This window comes from Taudactylus pleione, unplaced genomic scaffold, assembly GCF_031769625.1.
Source record: "Taudactylus pleione unplaced genomic scaffold, aTauple2 ptg000085l, whole genome shotgun sequence".
Taxonomy (NCBI): Eukaryota; Metazoa; Chordata; class Amphibia; order Anura; family Myobatrachidae; genus Taudactylus; species Taudactylus pleione.
The window spans coordinates 10,148,221-10,154,220 of record NW_028284487.1 but is presented as its reverse complement, the minus strand read 5'-3'; positions in this window follow the sequence as shown (position 1 = coordinate 10,154,220).

The following is a 6,000-nucleotide window of genomic DNA, read 5'->3' as shown; positions in this document are numbered from 1 at the left end:
TTTCCTTAAAGTAGAATTTTAGGATAGCTTATCTATATTTAAACTTTGTATAAATCCCATCATCTTCAGTGGTTTCTTTACTCCAAACTAATTTTGAAGCTGTTTCAAATCAGTTTTCAACTGGAGAGATGTTTGTCAAACATTTGAAAATAGGAAAAGTTGCAATAAGAATGCAGTGATCCATCACTTGTGCTATGGTTTTAAGATATTCTGGTTTTAAGAATTTTCTTCTTCAGTGTGCACTAATGAGAGTAAAGGTCTGTTCTTCTTCTCTTCTTAAAACTTAGTCCCCCATAGTAGATTCAATCACCAAATAAATGTCCTGATTGATTAATTTGCCTTAGCATTTCTTAGATTTGCCATATTGCTATATTTATGAAAAAGTTTTCTATGTATGCCATATAGAGAAATGCTGCATCAGCCAAAGGATGACATTTTTGTTTATTCCTAACATGGATTTAAAAATTCTCTGTTTTGTATGTGTCTATGATGTTCTCTAGCAAGTTTCAAGGGCTGCTAACTGTAGCCAATGCATTCATCCCAGACTTCATGCACTTTGCCGCTGGATAAAATCCCTTCTTGGCATTTCTTGTAGGACAACAAGAAAAAGCACATGGCCCGTATGGGGATAGAACAAATGACCTTGGCGTTATTAGCACTACGCTCTAACCAACTGAGCTAACCGGCCAAACATAAAAGCATCAGCAAACTCAAAAATGCCAAATGTACCTAAAACAGGAGAACATTCAGTATTTCAAAGATCAGCAATATTGAGTAGAGGAAGACTCTCTAATAATGGGTTCCATGGTGTAATGGTGAGCACTTTGGACTTTGAATCCAGTAATCTGATTTCAAATCTTGGTGGGACCTATCTTTGTTCAATTTCCTTAAAGTTGAATTTTAGGATAGCTTATCTATATTTAAACTTTGTATAAATCCCATCATCTTCAGTGGTTTCTTTACTCCAAACTAATTTTGAAGCTGTTTCAAATCAGTTTTCAACTGGAGAGATGTTTGTCAAACATTTGAAAATAGGAAAAGTTGCAATAAGAATGCAGTGATCCATCACTTGTGCTATGGTTTTAAGATATTCTGGTTTTAAGAATTTTCTTCTTCAGTGTGCACTAATGAGAGTAAAGGTCTGTTCTTCTTCTCTTCTTAAAACTTAGTCCCCCATAGTAGATTCAATCACCAAATAAATGTCCTGATTGATTAATTTGCCTTAGCATTTCTTAGATTTGCCATATTGCTATATTAGAGAAAAAGTTTTCTATGTATGCCATATAGAGAAATGCTGCATCAGCCAAAGGATGACATTTTTGTTTATTCCTAACATGGATTTAAAAATTCTCTGTTTTGTATGTGTCTATGATGTTCTCTAGCAAGTTTCAAGGGCTGCTAACTGTAGCCAATGCATTCATCCCAGACTTCATGCACTTTGCCGCTGGATAAAATCCCTTCTTGGCATTTCTTGTAGGACAACAAGAAAAAGCACATGGCCCGTATGGGGATCGAACAAATGACCTTGGCGTTATTAGCACCACGCTCTAACCAACTGAGCTAACCGGCCAAACATAAAAGCATCAGCAAACTCAAAAATGCCAAATGTACCTAAAACAGGAGAACATTCAGTATTTCAAAGATCAGCAATATTGAGTAGAGGAAGACTCTCTAATAATGGGTTCCATGGTGTAATGGTGAGCACTTTGGACTTTGAATCCAGTAATCTGATTTCAAATCTTGGTGGGACCTATCTTTGTTCAATTTCCTTAAAGTTGAATTTTAGGATAGCTTATCTATATTTAAACTTTGTATAAATCCCATCATCTTCAGTGGTTTCTTTACTCCAAACTAATTTTGAAGCTGTTTCAAATCAGTTTTCAACTGGAGAGATGTTTGTCAAACATTTGAAAATAGGAAAAGTTGCAATAAGAATGCAGTGATCCATCACTTGTGCTATGGTTTTAAGATATTCTGGTTTTAAGAATTTTCTTCTTCAGTGTGCACTAATGAGAGTAAAGGTCTGTTCTTCTTCTCTTCTTAAAACTTAGTCCCCCATAGTAGATTCAATCACCAAATAAATGTCCTGATTGATTAATTTGCCTTAGCATTTCTTAGATTTGCCATATTGCTATATTTGAGAAAAAGTTTTCTATGTATGCCATATAGAGAAATGCTGCATCAGCCAAAGGATGACATTTTTGTTTATTCCTAACATGGATTTAAAAATTCTCTGTTTTGTATGTGTCTATGATGTTCTCTAGCAAGTTTCAAGGGCTGCTAACTGTAGCCAATGCATTCATCCCAGACTTCATGCACTTTGCCGCTGGATAAAATCCCTTCTTGGCATATCTTGTAGGACAACAAGAAAAAGCACATGGCCCGTATGGGGATCGAACAAATGACCTTGGCGTTATTAGCACCACGCTCTAACCAACTGAGCTAACCGGCCAAACATAAAAGCATCAGCAAACTCAAAAATGCCAAATGTACCTAAAACAGGAGAACATTCAGTATTTCAAAGATCAGCAATATTGAGTAGAGGAAGACTCTCTAATAATGGGTTCCATGGTGTAATGGTGAGCACTTTGGACTTTGAATCCAGTAATCTGATTTCAAATCTTGGTGGGACCTATCTTTGTTCAATTTCCTTAAAGTTGAATTTTAGGATAGCTTATCTATATTTAAACTTTGTATAAATCCCATCATCTTCAGTGGTTTCTTTACTCCAAACTAATTTTGAAGCTGTTTCAAATCAGTTTTCAACTGGAGAGATGTTTGTCAAACATTTGAAAATAGGAAAAGTTGCAATAAGAATGCAGTGATCCATCACTTGTGCTATGGTTTTAAGATATTCTGGTTTTAAGAATTTTCTTCTTCAGTGTGCACTAATGAGAGTAAAGGTCTGTTCTTCTTCTCTTCTTAAAACTTAGTCCCCCATAGTAGATTCAATCACCAAATAAATGTCCTGATTGATTAATTTGCCTTAGCATTTCTTAGATTTGCCATATTGCTATATTAGAGAAAAAGTTTTCTATGTATGCCATATAGAGAAATGCTGCATCAGCCAAAGGATGACATTTTTGTTTATTCCTAACATGGATTTAAAAATTCTCTGTTTTGTATGTGTCTATGATGTTCTCTAGCAAGTTTCAAGGGCTGCTAACTGTAGCCAATGCATTCATCCCAGACTTCATGCACTTTGCCGCTGGATAAAATCCCTTCTTGGCATTTCTTGTAGGACAACAAGAAAAAGCACATGGCCCGTATGGGGATCGAACAAATGACCTTGGCGTTATTAGCACCACGCTCTAACCAACTGAGCTAACCGGCCAAACATAAAAGCATCAGCAAACTCAAAAATGCCAAATGTACCTAAAACAGGAGAACATTCAGTATTTCAAAGATCAGCAATATTGAGTAGAGGAAGACTCTCTAATAATGGGTTCCATGGTGTAATGGTGAGCACTTTGGACTTTGAATCCAGTAATCTGATTTCAAATCTTGGTGGGACCTATCTTTGTTCAATTTCCTTAAAGTTGAATTTTAGGATAGCTTATCTATATTTAAACTTTGTATAAATCCCATCATCTTCAGTGGTTTCTTTACTCCAAACTAATTTTGAAGCTGTTTCAAATCAGTTTTCAACTGGAGAGATGTTTGTCAAACATTTGAAAATAGGAAAAGTTGCAATAAGAATGCAGTGATCCATCACTTGTGCTATGGTTTTAAGATATTCTGGTTTTAAGAATTTTCTTCTTCAGTGTGCACTAATGAGAGTAAAGGTCTGTTCTTCTTCTCTTCTTAAAACTTAGTCCCCCATAGTAGATTCAATCACCAAATAAATGTCCTGATTGATTAATTTGCCTTAGCATTTCTTAGATTTGCCATATTGCTATATTAGAGAAAAAGTTTTCTATGTATGCCATATAGAGAAATGCTGCATCAGCCAAAGGATGACATTTTTGTTTATTCCTAACATGGATTTAAAAATTCTCTGTTTTGTATGTGTCTATGATGTTCTCTAGCAAGTTTCAAGGGCTGCTAACTGTAGCCAATGCATTCATCCCAGACTTCATGCACTTTGCCGCTGGATAAAATCCCTTCTTGGCATTTCTTGTAGGACAACAAGAAAAAGCACATGGCCCGTATGGGGATCGAACAAATGACCTTGGCGTTATTAGCACCACGCTCTAACCAACTGAGCTAACCGGCCAAACATAAAAGCATCAGCAAACTCAAAAATGCCAAATGTACCTAAAACAGGAGAACATTCAGTATTTCAAAGATCAGCAATATTGAGTAGAGGAAGACTCTCTAATAATGGGTTCCATGGTGTAATGGTGAGCACTTTGGACTTTGAATCCAGTAATCTGATTTCAAATCTTGGTGGGACCTATCTTTGTTCAATTTCCTTAAAGTTGAATTTTAGGATAGCTTATCTATATTTAAACTTTGTATAAATCCCATCATCTTCAGTGGTTTCTTTACTCCAAACTAATTTTGAAGCTGTTTCAAATCAGTTTTCAACTGGAGAGATGTTTGTCAAACATTTGAAAATAGGAAAAGTTGCAATAAGAATGCAGTGATCCATCACTTGTGCTATGGTTTTAAGATATTCTGGTTTTAAGAATTTTCTTCTTCAGTGTGCACTAATGAGAGTAAAGGTCTGTTCTTCTTCTCTTCTTAAAACTTAGTCCCCCATAGTAGATTCAATCACCAAATAAATGTCCTGATTGATTAATTTGCCTTAGCATTTCTTAGATTTGCCATATTGCTATATTTGAGAAAAAGTTTTCTATGTATGCCATATAGAGAAATGCTGCATCAGCCAAAGGATGACATTTTTGTTTATTCCTAACATGGATTTAAAAATTCTCTGTTTTGTATGTGTCTATGATGTTCTCTAGCAAGTTTCAAGGGCTGCTAACTGTAGCCAATGCATTCATCCCAGACTTCATGCACTTTGCCGCTGGATAAAATCCCTTCTTGGCATATCTTGTAGGACAACAAGAAAAAGCACATGGCCCGTATGGGGATAGAACAAATGACCTTGGCGTTATTAGCACTACGCTCTAACCAACTGAGCTAACCGGCCAAACATAAAAGCATCAGCAAACTCAAAAATGCCAAATGTACCTAAAACAGGAGAACATTCAGTATTTCAAAGATCAGCAATATTGAGTAGAGGAAGACTCTCTAATAATGGGTTCCATGGTGTAATGGTGAGCACTTTGGACTTTGAATCCAGTAATCTGATTTCAAATCTTGGTGGGACCTATCTTTGTTCAATTTCCTTAAAGTTGAATTTTAGGATAGCTTATCTATATTTAAACTTTGTATAAATCCCATCATCTTCAGTGGTTTCTTTACTCCAAACTAATTTTGAAGCTGTTTCAAATCAGTTTTCAACTGGAGAGATGTTTGTCAAACATTTGAAAATAGGAAAAGTTGCAATAAGAATGCAGTGATCCATCACTTGTGCTATGGTTTTAAGATATTCTGGTTTTAAGAATTTTCTTCTTCAGTGTGCACTAATGAGAGTAAAGGTCTGTTCTTCTTCTCTTCTTAAAACTTAGTCCCCCATAGTAGATTCAATCACCAAATAAATGTCCTGATTGATTAATTTGCCTTAGCATTTCTTAGATTTGCCATATTGCTATATTTGAGAAAAAGTTTTCTATGTATGCCATATAGAGAAATGCTGCATCAGCCAAAGGATGACATTTTTGTTTATTCCTAACATGGATTTAAAAATTCTCTGTTTTGTATGTGTCTATGATGTTCTCTAGCAAGTTTCAAGGGCTGCTAACTGTAGCCAATGCATTCATCCCAGACTTCATGCACTTTGCCGCTGGATAAAATCCCTTCTTGGCATTTCTTGTAGGACAACAAGAAAAAGCACATGGCCCGTATGGGGATCGAACAAATGACCTTGGCGTTATTAGCACCACGCTCTAACCAACTGAGCTAACCGGCCAAACATAAAAGCATCAGCAA